The 21,661-nt window shown below is 46.4% G+C and overlaps 1 protein-coding gene across 3 annotated transcripts in view; it reads right to left on the reverse strand.

Moving 5' to 3' along the window:
- The window catches only part of PHF14 (PHD finger protein 14), a 2,413,061-nt gene that overhangs the window by 2,382,769 nt on the left and 8,631 nt on the right, over positions 1 to 21,661 (reverse strand). The gene's annotated exons all lie outside the window — the stretch shown is intronic.

A 21,661-nucleotide genomic window follows, 5' to 3' on the forward strand; every position in this document is an offset into this window, starting at 1 on the left:
TGAGTGACCTACTTTTGAGTGTCACATAAGTTTCAATTGTTTAAATGTCATAGTTTTAAACTTACAATCAGCATTCTAGCTGCATATGTAAAAATGGTTAGTTTTATTTGAATGCAGAAAACTGGGTAACTAAAAGTGACATTAGCTGGGGCCTGGCTTAAGGAACTGAATTCTGCCCACCAGCTACCCCCGACAGGAGTTGAGACTTGCACAACAGCTGTGTTCCCAGGCCTAGCTGCCTTTTGCTGTTCCCACCAAAAGGGATATGACACTTCTCTGATTGAATTACCTGGGCTCTGCAGGAAATTGAACAAAGCCCTGTCCTGACTCAGGCAAATGTTTTATTGGTGGGAGTCGTAAATGTGGCTTCCTCCTGGAAGGAAAGGGGAGGAGCACTGCCTGTGAGAGAAAGCTGGCTTGGCAGAACTGGAAAAACCAGAAATTCAACCTTGTGCTGGGGGGAAACCACACCCCTTTGGGGCCAGAACATAACTCTAAAAAGATGGATCATTCATAGAGCGGACTTGTGAAAATTTTATAAATGATACCATAATTCTTGTGATTTTTCTGCCCACATTTTAAGAGGTTTTTAGAACCGGTGGTATGATCTGGGGGCAAGCTAGCAGTTAAGAGGGTATTACTTAAAATATATGCATGTTAAAAATCTGACACTTCATCAATTAATGTCCATACTCCTTGCGCACATGTGTGTAAATTTGGGTTAATGTTCGATATTGCAAAACCAGTTAAAAAGTGCAAATGTTGCCATTTCTCAATGCAAGCTCTCAGGAAGAGCAGATTTGGACAGGGTATACCTCCTGTGATATGTGATGGGTGCATGTAATTTTAAACAAATGGGTACCTGTGCAAATATGTCTTTTGGGTCAAAATATAGATTGTGTGTAATTTGACAGGGGTGGGTTCTCTGTATCATAAACAGACCTCATCATGATGACACTTCATTTCATTCCCCCAATCAAGGGGAAGAGGATGAAGTGGCCAATGACAAGTGGAGAGGGGTAGGGTCTAGAAAGCTAGCCTCTCCACCCACTTTCAAAACACATAAAAGCAGACAGTCAGGACAGATAGGGACATTCAATTCCATTTGCTGCAACGCGCTCTGCCGGACCACACAACATCCAGAAGATACTAGATTCAACACTTAGACTTTAAAACTCCAAAGAACTTGATTCAGAACTCAAAGCAAGGGCCTAAACCCACAAACTGAGAACTCTTCTCAGTGGGCCTCAGCATCCAGCAAACCTAACAGCGATAGCAGCATCCAGGAGCCGTGCAGATCAGCGCTGGGTCCAGAGAAAGCTGTGCAGAAAGATCCAGAAGCAGTGCTGTACCCAGAGAAAGCAGAGCAGTATCCAGAACCAGAGGCAGAGCAGAGCTGACCCAGACCGCTGTTCGCAGAACCAGAGAGCTGACCCAGACCGCTGTGCGCAGAGACCGTCCGTGGCGAGAAAAAAACCTGTTGACCAGATCCGTGGCGAGGCCCATTTATTTCAAAAATATATTTTGAGTACCTAGCAGAACTGTGCAGAACCAATCTCTTAGTTAAAATAATATAATTCAATCTATTTTAATCTAACCAGAACTGTCTCCTAACTGTCACCTGTCATTTGCAAAGCTGTCACCTGTCATTTCTAGTTGCTAGCTGTAACTTGTCACTTTGAACTTTTAAAATTTCAAATCTGAAAAACGACCTTTACCATATTGCTCATATCTCCGTGACCGTTTGTCTTAGAGACTTGCAGTAACTTTCCTCTGAAAGCTGGGAATCTTGGCTTTTCAACGAACCTAGAACCGCATTCCTACTCTCTATACTTTAGCCGCAATCACGAAAAACGCACTCGTGAATTTGCCGCGATTTGCAAATTTCTCCACGTGTGAAAACAGCAGCTTCCTTGCTTTCATTTGCCAAAAATTCGTTTAACCTGCCAATCATTCCTAGAACATTGCTAAAGTAAGCCTGAACTTATTTAAACCAACTAATCCTCAACCTGAACCTCCAGAGGGAATTAAAATCATTTTAGCACATTTTCCAATATATTGCTATCACATTTTAAAGCATTTTGAGCCTGCGTAAAACTCATATCTATTCTCCTCTAAGCTTGCTGGGAAACTGGAACTCTGTCTTACATTGTGATTGTATACCTGAACCGTGTGCTCTTCCTTCCATCTCCTTACATTGTATAGGGGGGGGGTGAATTGCCAGAAAGAGAAAGTGATTACCTTGTCTTTTGTGAAACCATATCAGTTTATTTTCTATACTGCATTTCATTCATTCAACCTTGCATTTCCTTGAACCCTATAAAGCATTCTCTACCACATTATTCTTCTGTCCCTATTTACCAGTGTGCTACCTTATCCATTTCATGTCAACTCCTTAGTGATTATAAAGAAGTGTGCTAGTGCCAGATTCTCCGTTGTTAATCTTTATCATATCAGATTAAGTGTGATATTCAATTATTAATTTATTATAAAGTGTGATATATATATATATATATTGTTTAAATTCTCAAATAAACCTTTTAACTTGCAAAACAGAACTACTTCTTGGCTCAGTGGGGTCAGGGGGATTCCAAAAGAGGGGTGTTATATAGGGTTGGTCATCCAGAACGCATGAACTGGACATAAAGATATATCAATAAGGGTTTCCATTCAGTATCCCAGACTAGGCATTGACTTAGCTGTAGTGTTGAATTGAATCCTCTTACAAAACTTGATACATATGTTTTGGAAATGTGTAAACGTGGAATCCTTTTGGTGCCGTATCAAACAGACCTGTAGGACAGCTGGGGTCACCAGATAGGACTGGTCCCAAATGAATGCCTGTTGGGAACATACTCTAGACAGAGCAAATATAAGCACTTAGTTTAACCTATGGACTTAGCATGCATACTTGGTGTGAAGCTGAGGCAAGAGCATGGGCTATGGCAATACATTGTTATGAGAGCAACCGCGCCAAGACCTTCATAGCCTGGAAATCCCTAGTCCACAGTGCGTTTCACCCCTCGGACGATAAACCTCCATAAACTTCCAAATCTATCACAGAGCTGAGCATTCACTTGTAATAGTGCCTGTTCCCAACCCGCACACATGCCCCACCCAGGTTTAGCCATACGCCAATTATTAATAGCCCACTATGAGACACCACTTACGGTCACGTGACTACTCCATATATTGTCGCTAAACTGGTTTTATATGGACATTTGTGTCACCTTTCCCTCCCCAGTTTGTAGTTCTCTGTTAATATAAAAATGCCTAGAATGAACAATGCCATACCAATAACCACTATATATGTAATTATGCTCTGCATTGTCTCTCTTTGCTTAATAAAGAAATTTAAAAATAAATAAAAATTCGCAAAGTATGCATGTCTCTATGGCTCTCCATACATTTCTTCCTGCAAATGTAACTGTATGTATCGTTTCCTATATATTAATCTATCCGTTCATCGCTCTCTATACATCTACATTTATTCATCTCCCTGTATACATCACTGTATAGTTCTCTATCCATTTATCTGTACACATCCATCTCTGTGCATATATCGGTCTGCATCTTTATCTATCTCTATCCATATGTCTGTGGATTAATACACCTTTATTTTTCCAAACGTTATTACTCGATAGACCAGTCACCCCTGAATGCCTGTCTGCATGTATGCCTGTATGTATGCCTGTATGTATGCCTGTATGTATGCCTGTATGTATGCCTGTATGTATGCCTGTATGTATGCCTGTATGTATGCATTATTGTATATCACCGTATGTTATGTATAGCCTGCAATAACATGCCAAGTGCAGCCTGAAATACCCAATAATGCCATTTTATGGATGGTAGAGTTACCATAAGAAGGGTAATGCCCCAAAAGTCTGAACTCAAATAACCCAACACTGCCAAGAACCAGAGCACAAACCCCATACCTCACATCCTACCGCTACCACCCAGTGCACAAGACCCATAAGTGACATCGTCCACACACATCCCAGTGCAAACGCCACTTTACCTGGTATCCTGCCCCTTCACTAACAAGATTGCAATCCCCATACCTGTAATCCTGCCCCGTCAGCACCCAAAGCACAAGTCGCATACATGGCAGCATGCCCCCTACTGCGCAGAACACAAGCCCATATCTACTCTCCTGCCTCCCAAGAGCACAAGCCCTAGACCTGGCATCCTTCCCACTATGACCAAGACTGAAAGCCTCACACATGGGACCCTGCCCCCTCAGTCCCAAACAACAGCCAGAGCAGAAACCCAGTGCTGGGCACCTATTGGTGCATAGGTGTCACACACGTAAGTGTATTCCCCTTCCATTGTATGCCTTTCACCATAGAGGATGCTAGCACGGCACCCCAGGACTACATCTGCCAGGTAGGGTGATGTGTCAGGCGGCACAAGGGGAGCCATAACACTGTAATAGTACTTTGTTTTTGCAATAGTAGACCGAGATGACTCTATATTGTGAACTGTTGCTATTTGTTCCATTAACAATAAAAAATGTATTGAATTCTCACACACCCAGGAAGCTCACAAGCACAGACACCAGTTTCTCCTGGTCCTGCAAGCATCAACAGAAGAGCACAACTTCTATACTATCCCTCTTCGCTCACTAACCAACCCCACCCACTTTTCTTACACAGCCACTTGAGTGCCTGGGGACCATACAAATGACAGCGGTGTGCAATATAAATCATCCTTAACATAACTTCTGTATGTGCATGTAATCTTGCTTGATAAATTAATAATCATTTAACATGGCTTGATTAAGAATTTGCATAGTTAATAGTAAAGTTGGAAGTAAATATTATGCGCTTGTGAGAGTACACATTCTCTTATTTTTTATGTAGCGGTCACAATAGAAAAAGGAACATAATATTTTTTTGATTTCTGCAGTAAAGGCTAACCCAAAAGCAAAGGGGACCTTGGATTTGTGAGCACACAATCAAGAGACTAAGTTGTCCCTGAATCCCTCATAGTAAAAACGTCAAGGACAAAATATAGTAAGTAGGCTGAACAAAAAGATAAAATGGACAGAAACAGAACAGAGTAAATTCAAGTTTCTATTTGTAAGAGCATTTCATATTGCTGAAAATTAGGCAAGATTTTCAGTATTCTTACAACAAGGAGCTGGCCACCCCTGCTGCAGTCTCTCCTGTCACTTCGTCTAAAAAATAAAAAAAAATAAAAACAGGATATCCTGTCCACCCTCTCGGCCCCTCCTCTCCCCTCTCCCTCTCCCCTCTCCTTCCATGAACTCTGGCCTTCTTACAGCCACCCCCCCCACCCTCTTTTCTCCCCTGTCGAGGTCACTAGACAAGTCTGATCTATGAAAGTCTTGTGTAAACAGGTCCCTCCCCGTTCTTCCAAAACCATCAAGGACCACATTGACACCCTCGCTCCTGGCCTGGCTGACTTCTGTAAACTCTCCTTCGCCTCAGGGACGTTCCCCCTCCCCTCTGAAACACTTGTGCACCCTCTTCTCAAGAATCCCACTGCTGACCCTTCTTGCCTGGCCAACTATTGCCCAATCTCCATCACTCCTTTTCTGGACAAACTCCTGGAAAAGCTGCCAATCTCGCAGCTTAACCTTCACTCCGATTGTGTTGGTTGTCTCCACAACCATCAGTCTGGCTTCTCATCTTTTATTGCCTATCTGTCATTCAGGATTGGTGTTCCGCCAACTATCTCTGCCTGAACACCAACAAGACGGAGATCCTCCTCATCGGCACACCTACACACTCCTTTCCCGCCACCCTCTGGCCGGCCTCCCTTGGCACTCCTCCTACCCCAACCTACGAGGCTAAAACCTCAGGGTCATTGACTCCACGCTTTCCTTCTCTGCCCACATCTCGGACGTCTCTAAAAAGTCATAACTTCCTACTGCACCTCCTCAGAGGTACTCTGCCTTGCCTTTCCTCTCCTTCCCCCAGAAGCTCACTGACTCGCGAGCCCTGGTTCTTTCTAGGTTGGATTATTGCAACAGCCTCTTTCTAAATCTACCTGCGTCTACTCTCCGCCCTTTGCAAATTATCCAGAACAGGGCTGCAAGACTTGTCCTTGGCCTAAAGCCGTGGGATTGTATCTCTCAAGCCATGAAATCTCTCCATTAACTCCCAGTGGCTACAAGGATTACTTTCAAGACCCTTTGCATTGTCTTCTTTCTGGGGCCTGGGTCCAAAATACCTTCAGCTGTACCTCTGTAAATAAATTCCCTCCCAAGCTCTTCGCTCCTCCACCTCTAACTCCCTCAGGGTCAGTCGTTTTTCAAAGAAACTAGCTGGGGTAAGATCAGTCTTCGGCTGGGGCCTCCCTGCACTCTGAAACTTGAGGAGAACCATCTCTGGTTCCGGAAGCACTTCAAGACCTTCCTCTTTGCTTCCGCCTTCTCTCCTCTTCTCCCCTGCTGATCTGTTCTCTCTCGGCATTGTACACCTGGCCACCCTCTGTCCTTTCGGTACCTTCTCACCCTGCCACCCACCCGCACTGCCTTGAAGTGGGAGAATGGAACAAAAGGCTCCCACCAATCCCCTCACACCCCTGGCCTAGAGGATCACGGCCCAGGCACCCGCCACGAGAGGAGTTTGCCCATCTACCAGACAACCAAATACCCTGGTACAGGAACATACGGATCTGCCCACCCGCCTGCCCACCAGCCTGCCTTGCCCATGCCGACACCTGCGGCATGGATGGACTCGACTGAACCACCCAACGCTAAATCAACACGTCGTTAGAGATGCCATGACGACCTAGCCAACGGTCAGCACATCCGTGCAACATGCACACTGGACACTCCCACACATATCCACACGAAGAACATATTCAGTGCTATGATGTAGGTGACGGACACACCCACTGACGCGCATCTTTATTATTTGTCACATAGGCTTTTTTTTTAAAAAACGCAGAAACGCAAGACGCACAATGAACTTATCTAAAAAGCTTGCTCACGATTCTCCTAAACCCATGCGCCATAATGAGAAATATAACGAAAACACGATACTGGGGATAAAAGCAACATGATACCATAACCTAAAGCGCCTGTGTACCAAACGGCTCCACCTATACACCAGGCCCAAGTAGGCCGCAAGCAAGAGCTTCCATGAACATTGAATGAGCAAGAGTACAGTTGCTGACCCTGCAGAATGAGCCCGGCGATAGACAGTCAAGGGCACAATGTTGCAAACTCGTATGCCGCAAGCCGACGCCAAGGTCACACCTGCAAATTAAACCAGGCACACAGTGGAAAATACAATATTAATTGTGCAGAATTCTGCCTCGACCACGGTCTCACCTCACGTGACCGAGCCGAACCTGACAGGGTGCCAGGCCCAGGAGGAGGGAGGCGCCTGGATCCCCCATTTCAAGACACAGGCAGATACAATTAAGTGATTCAATGGACATCTGCGGCGGTGGGAGTAGTCGGCCTTCCAGCATATGAATACATCTTCACATTGTCTGCACATACCCATAGTGAAACATTGTTGCAAATGACAGGTGCACCGCGAGCTGGGAACAGCGATGGTCCCAGACTGGGGGGCTCGTGTGTGGACCAATCAGAACATGGGGCTCTTATCACTGACCCCATTAACATTGACCAATCCTCAGGGGTCTTCATGTAACAATTTTCATGTATCAATTTGAAGGGACAACCCAAGTATACCACCTGACTAACCCTCGACCTCTAACATTGCTCTCTATACGTATGCTATACTAACCCTACCACTCGAGGAGCCAATCCAGAGTGGCGATAGGTTTTTGCTAAACTTTCCCAGGGGACGCAAGTAGTGCGTCATACTAAGGTAAAAAGGGCCTGCGAGCCCCTCGGTGGAGAGAGTGTCAGGACGGACGCGTACGATCCTTGACCCATCCCTGCCGATTTGTTTAATGAACAGCAGAATCACCTTGCTTCTTGCGTGTCTCATACTCATTTTTTGGGATATACGGGAGGAGTTGGGGCCTCCCTGCCCGGAGGCCCGCGGACGGCCCAGCCAACCCCGGGAGAATTTCCCCCCGACAAGTTGGAGGCACTGCTGAGATCTGTTTAAGATCTGCTTTTATTTTATTTTTCCGAGTACTCCCGTTGCGAGGAGGCCCGGCGGCGCGGCCCCCTCTGCCACTGCCCCCTTTTGAGGACTACAGGACCATCGCGGAACTGCGAGAAGACCGGACAGCGCAATCCGGATATTGGCCTTCGGGAGCCGGTTGAGAAGTATCCCGCCCGCAGTTGGCGAGTGTCCAGACGTGGTCCAGACGAGGGGAGGTGGCGAGCCGCTTGGAGGGGTGCATGCAGTCGAGCGGCCCCGCATCAAGAGAACTTGGTGAGTATGCCACGCACAACAAGCAATGTGAAATTGGGAGGGAGGGGGGAGGAATTGAATACGGGAGGCGGGTGGTGTTACACAGATGCGCGGCGAAGGTTTGATAAATTAGTGTTGACGGTGCAATGAATGGTAGCTGGACAAGTGCGAGAGCAGTCCGCTACGTTACGGAAGAGAAGGGGGCGGAGCACGAAAACAACACGTGCGGCCGCTCGTAGACACTGATTGGCCTAGGTCGCGACCACGTGTAAGGGTCTGTGTGTGTGCGGTTTCCTACGATTTGGTAATTATTGATCAATGAGTAGATGAGGATCCCTATTTATCGAGCAGGAAACTCGATAGATAGATGACGTTTCCCTGTAGGCGGTAGCTAGCTGGTTGCCTAATACGGAAGATAATTGGCTGGTTAAGCCCTCCTGTCGAGGGGCGTATCACACGCGAGGCGATGCAGCGTGCGCAGTCCGATTATATTGTTGATTACCTTGTTCCAGGCGTGACAGGAAGACAGCTGTGGGGTTAACGGGGGTAGCAAGCGTATTTTGAACTTTTAAAAACATATGAAGAACTTAACAGTAGTTTGAAGAGATCGGTGACGTCACCAGTAGGGCTTTTTCATAGGATAAAACACAAGGCATCTTTCTTTATGAGAGTGGTGGGGAAGAGAATTATGATAAGGGAGTGGAAACGGAGGTAAATGGTAACGAGTTGATCCAGAGGAAGGTGAAAAGGGGGACGTGGCTGCGCACGGAGAACGCCGGCAACGGCAAGTGAAGAAAGGGGAGGAGGAGTAAGAGAAAGTGGGACGGCTGTGTAAGAACGTCACAAGGGGCACGAAGCCGCAGGGGGCTATGTGCGCTTCGGCCGCAGGGGGCCATAAAGGTGTTCGGTAAAGGAAGAAAAGAAAGAAAAGAATATACAAATGCCAATGCTATATTTTACTAATTTTTCTTAGCGGACTATCGCAAGTCCCCAAACTTACGGGGCCAGGTAAAGATCTAAGGCTGTATAGTGTAAACTGTTAGTAAGATAACCGCTACCAAATAACGGAAGGATAACAAGTGAAGCGCTACTATGTCATACGGGGCAGGAGGGTGGGGGAACACCCTCACTACCCCGCTACAGCACATATGTAAAACACCGTCACCCCATAGGGAGAAACTGATCAAGTATAGCATAGAATGGACACAGGGGACGGACAACAAAATGACGACACCATGGCCGCCTAATGGCAGTTTCGATCCATATACCCAACATTCACTATTAATTCATCTGCATAACACATACAAGGGGAAGAAGTTGATGCACCACGTGGAGGTGTTTAACTTATGGAGGATGTTCCAAGGGTCCCGCCCAGGACCAAACGGAATGTTTATTATGGGGGAACCAACGGAAGAAGAGAAGATTAAGGAGGAAGGAGAGAATGGGGAAAAAGAGAGTGAAAGCACACGGAACACGGGGAACGGAGAAGAGGGAGGAGAAAAGAGTAACAACATAAACGAAAAGGAAGTAAAAAGGGACCAGAGCGACGATATACCCCTAGCGAAGGTAGTGAAAAAGGAGGAAGGGGGGTTATATCCTCTAACAGAACTACGAGATATGGTTCAATTAAGGGCGGCTGAGGGGTACTCGAACTCGGCATACAGCCCGCCACCATATACAGTCACAGGTAGCCACACTGGAAGGGAGCAGAGTAGCACGACGGGACCAGCTCGCACAAAAATGCCCGCAGGGGAAGGGGGAATTGGCAAAGAGCAGATCGCTGGAATAAGACAGGATGAGTGGGTAGCTGCGCAGGTATTGTTAAAATTACGAGGTTCATTAACAGAAGAAGAAGAGGAGGTAGTAAGGAAAATGGACGAGGACAACACCAGGCACAGTGAAAGGAAAGAGGGGAAATGAAAGGAGGAGAAGTTGTTACGACAGAAGGAAGAGATTTTGGAAGAACGATTAGCAGAATTAAGGGATGAGCAGAATACACTGATCAAGCAGCTCGAGAGAGAGGAAAGAGAGAGAGCACGGGAAAGGAAAGAAAGCAAGAATGAGTTGGACAAAATGAGGGAACGAACTGAGGAGAAAAAAAGAGAAGCAGAAAGGGCGAAGGCAGTAGCAGAAAGGGTATCCAGAGCAGCACTGCGTGACAAGAAAAGGGAGGAAGAAGAGAAAGAAAAGGAAATGGAAATATGTAGAAGGAGATTACTATCAGAAAACACAAGGAAATACGAAGAAGGGAGGATGATAGAGGGTATATTAGAGCAGGAAAGAGCGAGATGGGAAAGGAAGAAAGAAGAAGAAAGGATAATGGAAAAAATGAGTATTGAAGTAATGGAGGAATTGAAAAAGAAAAGAGAAGAAATTGGTAGAGAAATAGCGGAGAAAAATGAAGGGGAAAGAGAAGAAAGGAGAGGGGGGATTGAAGTAAGGAGGTATGTATACAGAGACACAGGAGTAGCAACAACATCAGCACAAAGGGGAGCAATTGGCAAGGAAGACAAGGGAGGAACAGACCTAATAGACTTAAAATCAGTAACGATTATGGGGAAAAAGACAGACTGGGGGCTGCAATTAATGGAGGACTTTTTCAGTGAAGAAGGAGAAGGAATAGAGAAGGAAGGGAGAGAGAGTGAAAGGGAAAGCCTAGATAAATTATACATCACCGGGACAAATGGAGAATCACCATGGATCTGCAGGAGAAAGGAAGAACTGGAGGGAAGTGAGGAGGAAGAGCAAGGAATAGCGGAAAGGCAGACACGTGCAGCCACACCGTCACAATCCCTTCACACATGCTCCACTACCTTACGCTCATTACGTGCAACATGTCCATCTAAACTCGCGCCCTTCCCACACGAACCGACACCCTACGCAGGCAGGCTTAGAGACCTCCCTGGACGCAGGCAGGGAGAACGAATACACACGCCCACATTAAATGATAAAAGAAAGGGAAGAGATGGAGGAGAAACAGTTACGAGCAGGAGAAATATGGACCCCATTGACGTTGTAGAAGACAGGGAAGATGAGGAGGGGTGTACGGATTCGATTGTGTGGGACCCAAAGGGCCAACCAGGACACAACCTAATGCGACTTCTGGAGAGGGGAGGGGTTAGACCACAATACGTCCCCTGGAAGCATGCAGACAAGGAAAATATAAAGTGCAGGCTCCCATCATTAAGTGGAGGTGCGGGAAAATGGATATATGAAATGGAAAAACACACTGCAGGACAGAGATTGGCAGTGGGGGATGTAAAGGGCCTTTTAATATCAATACTAGGGGATGCAGCAGATGACATTTGGAAGAGAGCAGGCTTCCCCGGGGTCACAATAACAAACACATCACACGATGGGGCACCATTCTCAAACTGCAGATATGCATTATGGCAGGCACTGAGGGTACAGTACCCAGACACGTCAGACATAGGAGCAATTACCTCACGCAAGATGCGTGAGAACGAAGATCCTGTTGATTATATACAGGAAATTCAAGAGAAGTGGCGCATGGAAACTAGAGAACAATGGGACAAGACACCAGCAATATTCTATCATATACTAGTACAAGGGCTCCCAGAAGCAATTCAGAAACAACTGAAGAAAGTGGTGGGGATGGAAGCAAAAGCTTGGCCAGAAATACAACTGACAATAGTGCATCATTGTAGGACATGGCAAGAAAAAATGAAACAGAAGGAAGAGGATAGAAAAACGGAAGAGGCTAAATTAGTACAGAAAAAAACTTACTAAATACACAATGGAAGGTGCACTAATAACTACACCTACAACATTGACTCAAAGCCCCACACAAGTAGTGGCTGCACAAGATCCCTCCCAAATACAACCATCACACTCTGTAACACAACAGCTGCCGCCACTCCAACCATACACGACCAACATGGGAGAAGGATATTCAACGCCAGGAACAGGGTATTATAATTACAACAGGGGAAGGGGAGGAATGATGAGGGGGAGAGGATACGGATATAACACACAACAGCAGGGGGGAGGACTTAGAAATTTCTACCCCACGGGGCAACCAGTATACCAGGACAACCCAGGAAGCTTTCCATGGCAGAACAGGGAACCACCGGTGTGTTGGATTTGTGGATTAGTAGGGCACATGTCACGCACGTGTAGAGTAAGACCAGGCACACCATCATGGAGTGAACAGGGACAACAAGGGCCCGCACAGGACCAGCAGGGCATCCGGCAACAGCAGACATTGCAACAGGGAAATGGGCAGCAACAACTAGTAACACTACAACAGCCACAGACATATTCACTGCCACAACAACGGGTAGCGATAACACAACAACCCTAAGTACAGCAACCTGCCCAAATCCAAGACCATAACATAATCTCTACCAATACACAACTACAGCAAACACAACTGGGAAGGGTGAGGGTCCTGGGACACAACCCCTACACAGGAAGTGGTCAATCATTGTACCCTCAATAGGACAGCCCACAGACGGCCTTGGTGTGTCCCATCCTGTCGGTAACACCTAATAGTGCGGAGGAACCACGCATAGAGGTAACGATAGGTGACAAAAAATGATCATTCCTTGATGACACCGGGGCGACCCGGTCTTGCATAAGGGAAGGTAAATTTAAGATGTCGGGTGAAGCCATGAACACCCAAGGATTCTCTGGGGCTTTACTGATAACATTCCCTTATCAATAGGGGATTATGACATGTCAGTCCCGCTTTTATATTCTAGGGCCTCACCAGTAAATATACTGGGGAGAGACATAATGAGCAGGTTGAATATGACGATCTCCTTTACGGAGGACGGCATAATTTGCTCCACTCCAGGAATTAACATGCTCACTGCACGACAAATTATGCAAGCATACTGTGGACAGACAGTGATTAGGGCTGAGCCAGTAGATGGTGAACTGTTCCAGTACGGGACAGACATGGCATTTGCATGGATGCCTGGAATAGAAGGAAAGATCTGGAGAAGGCCAGCAGCCTATTTTTTTAGACCAGAAACACCAGCCAATGAACCAGAAGGAAAGGTGATTTCAGTGAACATAGAGAGCATTATAGCAGCTGCTGATTACATTGCAGTACATGCCCAAGACAGAGAAGGAAGAGCATGGAGGGCAGTGGTAGCACTAGCAGAGGGATGTAGACTCACCCAGGTGTCAGATGAGGAGCTCTTCTCCGAAGGAAAGGAAGAAGGTGAAATGGTGTTTATGATGAGTGTAGAAATATGGCCAAGAGTGTCATACAAGCAAGTGGCACAGAAAATTGCAATGGTACTTGAAGCACCCACATCCACCCCAGTTCCCTTCTTTGAGGAGGATATGGCAAAGGTACCATCATCATTATGGACTACTAGTCCCTATGATGTGGGGTGCATAAAAAGTATAGGGGGAGTAAGAATAAAGTTGAAAAAAGGTGCAATACTCCCCAGAGTGAAGCAGTACCCACTATCAAAAGAGGCAGATGAGGGCATATATGAAACAATAACGGCCCTTATAAATAATGGCATACTGGTACCATCAGAATCACCATGTAACACAGCCGTATACCCAGTGCGCAAGGCTAGAGGGGGGTCTTGGGGCTTCATACAGGACCTCAGGCCCTTGAACAATATAGTGGAAGCAGAATATCCCATAGCAGCAAACCCGGCAACAATATTGTGCGGCATTCCAGCAGAGGCATCACGATTTACAGTGATAGACCTCAAAAATGCCTTTTTCTCAATACCCCTGCACCCAGACACACAAGATTTGACAAGCTTCACGTACAGAAACACAAAGTGGAAACACACCAGATTGCCACAAGGGTACTGCGAGTCACCCTCAATCTTCAACAGAGTAATACAGATGGACTTGGGCAACATTGAAGTGGAAAGCACAGTGTTGCAGTATGTTGATGACATAATAATTTGCAGCACAAACGAAAGAAGATGCAGAGGACTCATTGAAGATGTTGACAATATTGGCTGAAAAGGGTTACAAGGTAGACAAGGAAAAGTTACAGTACTGTCAGGAACAGGTACTTTACATTGGTCAGCTCATATCCCAATACGGAAGAAAGATTGCACCACAAAGAGCACAGGCCATTTCAAAAACGCCACTGCCCGAAACAGTGCGGGAACTACAACAGTTCCTGGGACTGTGCAACTACTGTAGAGCCTGAGTGTTTGATTACAGCTCATACATAGGACCCCTACTTGAGGGGTTAAAAGAAGCCAACAAAGGGGAGAAAAAGTTGGGGTGGACAATGGAAATGAAAGAGGCTTTTGATGAACTGAAAGATGCAATATCAACTGCTCCGGTACTGGCCACCCCAGATTATGAACGACAATTTTTTATATTTTCACATTGCGACTCAGCAGTAATGAAAGCAGTGTTGGCTCAAAAAACAAGCAGGGGCTACAGACCAGTAGCGTTCTACAGCGGCCACTTGGACCCTGTGATGTTAGGACATTTCCCTTGCGAACAAGGTCTCGCCGCAGATGCCTTTGCGGTAGAGAAAGCATCATCAATAACAATGGGGTGCCCAACCACACTATTTGTGGAACATGCACTATTTGCAATATTGAACAAGCCTAAGTCCACACTAATCACACAGAAGGCGTCAGGTTATGAGATCATCTTATCTAGGCCAGAACTATCAATTGTTAGATGCAGCACGGTTAACCCTGCAAGGTTCATAGCAGAAGTAATTGAGGAAGGAGACTATGCACACGATTGTACGCAGACTAATGAAATGTACGCATGTACTAGAAAAGTTGAAGAGAACGCACTAGATGGAGGCGAGCTCTTGTTCATTGATGGGTCATCAACAATTGACCAAAGTGATGGGATAAGGAGAACTGGGGCAGCAGTGGTAAAAATGACGGAGGTACCGGTGTGTGTGGCGATGAAATGTGTACAATTACCACAGCATTACTCTGCTCAAGCAGCTGAATTAGTTGCACTGATCTTGGCGTTGAAGGAAAGCTTTGACAAACGAGTAACCATATATTCTGACAGCGCATATGTCACGTCTACTGTCCACTCAGGATTGTCCAAATGGAGGAGAAGAGGGTTTAGGAGAGCTGACGGCACTCCAGTGCAACATGCTCTTTTGTTGGCTGAACTAATTGAAGTAATAAATGACCCCCAAGAATTAGCCTTGGTAAAATGCACCGCACACACTAATGGAGAAGATCATATCTCAAAAGGAAATGCAGCAGCAGACGCACATGCGAAGTATGCTGCATATTTTGGTGAGACATGGGACCCCCCAGAGTCAGAGAGAGGGAGAGGGAGGGGGATAGCTAAAGAGATGTTGATAAGAGAAGGGTACACCCATCTCCCAGCCACACAGATAATGTAGCTACAAGCGGCTGCACCAATGGCAGAAAAAGAAATATGGGTAAAAAGAGGATGTACAATGTCACCAACTGACGCACTATGGCGCCAGGGTAACACTGGAAAGATGGTAATGCCAGTGGCACTATTGAACACCGCCCTGAGCCAATTACACCACCCAGCCCATACAGGCAAGGAGGTCATTGCAGCACAAATTAGGGAAGATTGTTTCTGCCCAGAGTTAAATTCCCATGTGACAAATTTTATAAGCAATTGCCTCACATGTCAACAGTTCACGGCCGGTCACACGCTGAAGGTGATAAAAGGTGCTATACCCCGGCCAGAGGTACCCTTCCTACACATCCATATTGACTATGTTGATATGATCAACGTATGTCAAGGAAATAGGTATATGATTGTAGTAGTATGCCCATTCTCCAGGTGGATTGAAGCAGGACCCTGCTCACACCCAGATGCATTCAGAGCAGCTAAATTTCTAGTGAGGGAGGTCTTCCCCAGGTGGGGAGTGTGCGAGGTACTGCGGTCAGATAATGGCCCGCATTTCACCAATGAAATGTTCCAGCACATCATGTCCTTACTGAACATCAAACATAAATTTGCATGTGCATATCACCCGCAGGCCAACGGTATATGCGAACGCCTGAATGGCCTACTAAAAGAGGCAATTGGAAAAATACAGCAAACAACAAAGAAGAGTTGGTTGTATTGCCTTCCGCTAGCCCTATTTGAGTTGAGGAATAGGCCAGGCTCCGACCACCACCTCACCCCTCATGAGGTGGTGGCCGGACGTCAAATGCGCCTTCCTCTAACGCCAACATCAAGAGCATTCACTGATCATGAAAACACTGCAACTGTTCTCGGTGATGAAATGTACCAATATGTGTCTTCTTTGATTACTAGTGTAGTGTTTGTGTCTCAACAGCTCGAGCGCACGCGGGGCGGGTCTAAGAGTGAGCAACAAGAAGACGCGGACAAAGAATTGGAAAAAGAAAAACTGTGCAAAATTGCTAAAGGGGACCACGTACTACTCCGCAATTTCAACAGAAAGTGGAACAGCCCACGTTTCACTGGCCCCCACCTGGTAGAGGAAGTATCAACGAGAGCAGTAAAGCTACAGGACAAACGCGCTTGGAATCACCTACACGACGTAAAGATCTGCAAACTCCAGACCCGCCCTAGCGTCACCGACAGGGCCATTGGGAGAACAGCAACGGCATTTCCAACGGAGGAAGAGACTTTTACCACAGCCAATGACCTAAGTGTCCCCCTACCATACCACTCCCCAGATTCCTCAGAGACAACTACTGAAATAGAGAAGGGCAATTCCCATACCGCCCACCCCATGGTCACACGATCAAAGAGTAAAGAGACCTCCACCAGTTGAGCTCTAAACCCTCTGCCTATCGACGTCCTACCTACTGCAGTAGTCACTGGACTGAAGGACACTATCTTTCACATCTACACATGTAAACACTTGAATGTTCTTTTTTTTTTCTCGCACATGCAGGTATCGCATATTATTGTACTGCTAAGAAAACAGATAACTAACGAAGTTCACTGCCCAGGAGTAGATGCTACCCTCAGACGATAACTACTCTGAAGAGCTATCACACCAATTTGTCTATCACATAAAAAGGCCAAAGTACCTGAAAAGGAGGAAGGTACTTGTCTACTACACGGCATTTCTCCTGGCCATAGAACAATCAATGCCCCACCTCCACCCATACTTGCCTGTCCTAAGAGATAGATCGCTTAGATTATCGTGGGAACAGCTCTTCGTCTGGGCACTGAACGACTACTTGATAGGGAGAGCTTGAAACCAACAACTAACACTAATAACAAGCATATTGAGTATTTTCAGGCGGGCAACTTTAACGTCGCAAGAATTAGCTGTCGGACTGCAGCAAGGTAAGAGCAAAATGCCGGTGAGATTAGCCTCTGTAATAAAGATGATAGGGATTTTGATGATCACCGGGTTCTTGGCTGCCTCTGTATGGCAGAACAGCTATGCTATCAATATTTTGACTGTACCCAAACCTAATATACCCCCACCCCCGGCTGCAACAGGTGTTACGTCAGGAGGTACTAGTAAAATTCCACACAAGGGAAATAGAGTTAAACGCAGCACATACTCAGATAATAAAGGTATTGACAACTACATACAAGATTCAGCACACGTCTCGAACAACATGTGGTACAAACACATGACTCAAATAGGTAAGCAGACAACAGAAGACAGCTGCTACGTCTGCTCGTTGATCCCATACGCCATGAGCGCTTCTCGAACTTTCGTTGCCACAGAAATAGATGAAAAGACAGCACGATGTATAATATACTTGGCACTGTTCCAAACGAAAGGGAGATTTCAAGGGAACACGGTGCACCTGGTATGGAAAGCGCGAGACACATATCCATACGAAAACAACTTCCTCAAGACTTATTTGAGTTACCACAAGACCAGTTTGCATGCTGAAGCGTTCAGATACATAACAAGTGGCCCCGGAAAAGGAGAAACAAAGAAAGTAACACTACAATACCTACCATGTGATTGGTACGCCACTGAAGTTCCTGGTAAACAAGGATGTTGGGAAAGACCACTGATAACAATAACAGTGAAGGTGTACCTGGATAACAAATGGGACATAGGAGTGGTTGGCAGCAACATGGTAACGAGAGAGGATACTACAACTATTGCTGAACACAACAACAGATGTTGGACGACTTGGGTCAAGTACGCACCCATGCTAACGTGGATAGAGAAGGATGAAGACCCGATAACAATACTGCCGCTGTCTGCACCTAAGGTATGCTACCAACATAGAGGAGAAGTGGACGTGGGATACAACACCAACTGTGCAAGCGTGACAGAGTTACCTGAGGGGGGAGCGGGAACAGCAGTATTAATGGACCATTACTGGGCCTGCGGAGACAAGGCATACCACACACTGCCCCCTCTGTGGAATGGTATATGCACGATGGTACATGTTAATGTACCATCACTAGTTGTGCCCCAGAAACATGTGAACGTGGCAAGCTTCCCTAAAATGGATGAAGGAAACTAGAAAAAGAAGAGATCTGTACAATCCCAGAAGGGACCAGAGAACCAAAACAACGGCGACGACACTGTCCTGAATAGAAAGAAAAGACAAGGAGAACCTCTGACAGGAAAATACCTATGGGGAAGGTCGGAAACAGCACTCACTTCAATCCCACCAGAACACAGACTATTCAGCAGAGCAGCAATGTTTTTCTCCTCAATAATACATCCGGGACTGTAGGCTTACGCAAACGCAAAATGGCTCCAGATAACTCGATGGGAATTAATGATGACAATTAATTCCACAGTAAATGGATTCAACGCAATAAAAGAGGAACTGCGAGCAGTAAGGATGGTAGCACTACAGAACAGATATGTACTGGACCTCCTCACAGCAATGGAAGGAGGAGTTTGCGCAAAGATAGGACAATCATGCTGCACATTCATTCCTGCTAACGATGCTGACAATGGTACACCGACAGAAGCAGTATCACAATTGGCCCAGATGCACTCAAAAATGATGGATGAAAGTAAAGGTGTGAAAAAGGATGACAGCTGGTTTTCGCTATTATGGTCATGGATGCCATCGTGGCTGTCGGACGGACTGAAGATTATAGTTGGATGTATTATTTTGGCTTGAGCTGCACTGATCATAATTAGATTTTGGAAGGCCCGGAAGGCACGCACCACAGACGAAATGATCGAAATGGTTGGTATGCACCCCTTGATGCCAGCAGATGACGGCCAACACACAGGCACAATAATAAAAGAGAGAGAAATTGCGCAACCAGATCATCGCCAACCACCTGGACCCACCATCTGTGAAACTCGAAAACCCAAGAAACCCAAGGAGCTACATAGGGAAATGGGTATACTGCACACCTGGAGTAACCTGTGTATACATGTATTGGTCATTTGAAGACCATGTCAACCACTATGGACATTTGGGAGGAGTAACTAAAATATGGAGAGTGAGAGGAGATAAGGAAAAGGATATGTTTGTGGTCGACAAGTCGACCAGAGGGGGGACTGAAGTGGGAGAATGGAACAAAAGGCTCCCACCAATCCCCTCACTCCCCTGGTCTAGAGGATCACGGCCCAGGCACCCGCCACGAGAGGAGTTTGCCCATCTACCAGACGACCAAATACCCTGGTACAGGAACATACGGATGTGCCCACCTGCCTGCCTTGCCCATGCCGACACCTGCGGCATGGATGGACTCGACTGAACCACCCAACGCTAAATCAACACGTCGTTAGAGATGCCATGACGACCTAGCCAACGGTCAGCACATCCGTGCAACATGCACACTGGACACTCCCACACCAAACCACACGAAGAACATATTCAGTGCTATGACGTAGGTGACGGACACACCCACTGACGCGCATCTTTATTATTTGTCACATAGGCTTTCTTAAAAAAAACGCAGAAACGCAAGACGCACAATGAACTTTTCTAAAAAGCTTGCTCACGCTTCTCCTAAACCCATGCGCCATAATGAGAAATATAACGAAAACACGATACTGGGGATAAAAGCAACATGATACCATAACCTAAAGCGCCTGTGTACCAAACGGCTCCACCTATACACCAGGCCCAAGTAGGCCGCAAGCAAGAGCTTCCATGAACATTGAATGAGCAAGAGTACAGTTGCTGACCCTGCAGAATGAGCCCGGCGATAGCAGACAGTGAAGGGCACAATGTTGCAAACTCGTATGCCGCAAGCCGACGCCAAGGTCACACCTGCAAATTAAACCAGGCACACAGTGGAAAATACAATATTAATTGTGCAGAATTCTGCCTCGACCACGGTCCCACCTCACGTGACCGAGCCGAACCTGACAGGGTGCCAGGCCCAGGAGGAGGGAGGCGCCTGGATCCCCCGTTTCAAGACACAGGCAGATACAATTAAGTGATTCAATGGACATCTGCGGCGGTGGGAGTAGTCGGCCTTCCAGCATATGAATAAATCTTCACATTGTCTGCACATACCCATAGTGAAACATTGTTGCAAATGACAGGTGCACCGCGAGCTGGGAACAGCGATGGTCCCAGACTGGGGGGCTCGTGTGTGGACCAATCAGAACATGTGGCTCTTATCACTGACGCCATTAACATTGACCAATCCTCAGGGGTCTTCATGTAACAATTTTCATGTATCAATTTGAAGGGACAACCCAAGTATACCACCTGACTAACCCTCGACCACTAACATTGCTCTCTATACGTATGCTATACTAACTCTACCACTCGAGGAGCCAATCCAGAGTGGCGATAGGTTTTTGCTAAACTTTCCCAGGGGACGCAAGTAGCGCGTCATACTAAGGTAAAAAGGGCCTGCGAGCCCCTCGGTGGAGAGAGTGTCAGGACGGACGCGTACGATCCTTGACCCATCCCTGCCGTTTTGTTTAATAAACAGCAGAATCACCTTGCTTCTTGCGTGTGTCTCATACTCATTTTTTGGGATATACGGGAGGAGTTGGGGCCTCCATGCCCGGAGGTCCGCGGACGGCCCAGCCGACCCCGGGAGAATTTCCCCCCGGACAGCCTCCTGGCAATACCTTGCCCTGGGGTCTGTATCTGTAACCCTACAGTCCCCCATCCCCACTTTTTCTTCTGTCCTTATCAGACACACCCTGTTTGTTGCCTTAAACCTAGCACTTTGCCACCTGCTGGCTGCACTACCACTATTTTTTGCTTTTATTATTTTTTCATGTTTTATTTATTTTGTATTCCTTTTGCTTAGCACTTTTCACTCCCCCCACCCCTCCCATGCACTTTCCCCTCTCCTTCTCCCATGCACTTGCGCATTCTCAATGTCACTGGGCCTATTAAGATTGTTTTGTTCTCCCTTTTTCCCCTCCCTTGCCTTGTCGCGCTCTGAAACACTTGTGTACAAGCACGATACTAATAAAATATCAATTATTGAACAGTCTACGTTGTTTGCTTCTTTTTGTGAAAATCGAG

This window comes from Ambystoma mexicanum, chromosome 2q (genome assembly GCF_040938575.1).
Source record: "Ambystoma mexicanum isolate Mex_15411 chromosome 2q, UKY_AmexF1_1, whole genome shotgun sequence".
NCBI lineage: Eukaryota > Metazoa > Chordata > Amphibia > Caudata > Ambystomatidae > Ambystoma > Ambystoma mexicanum.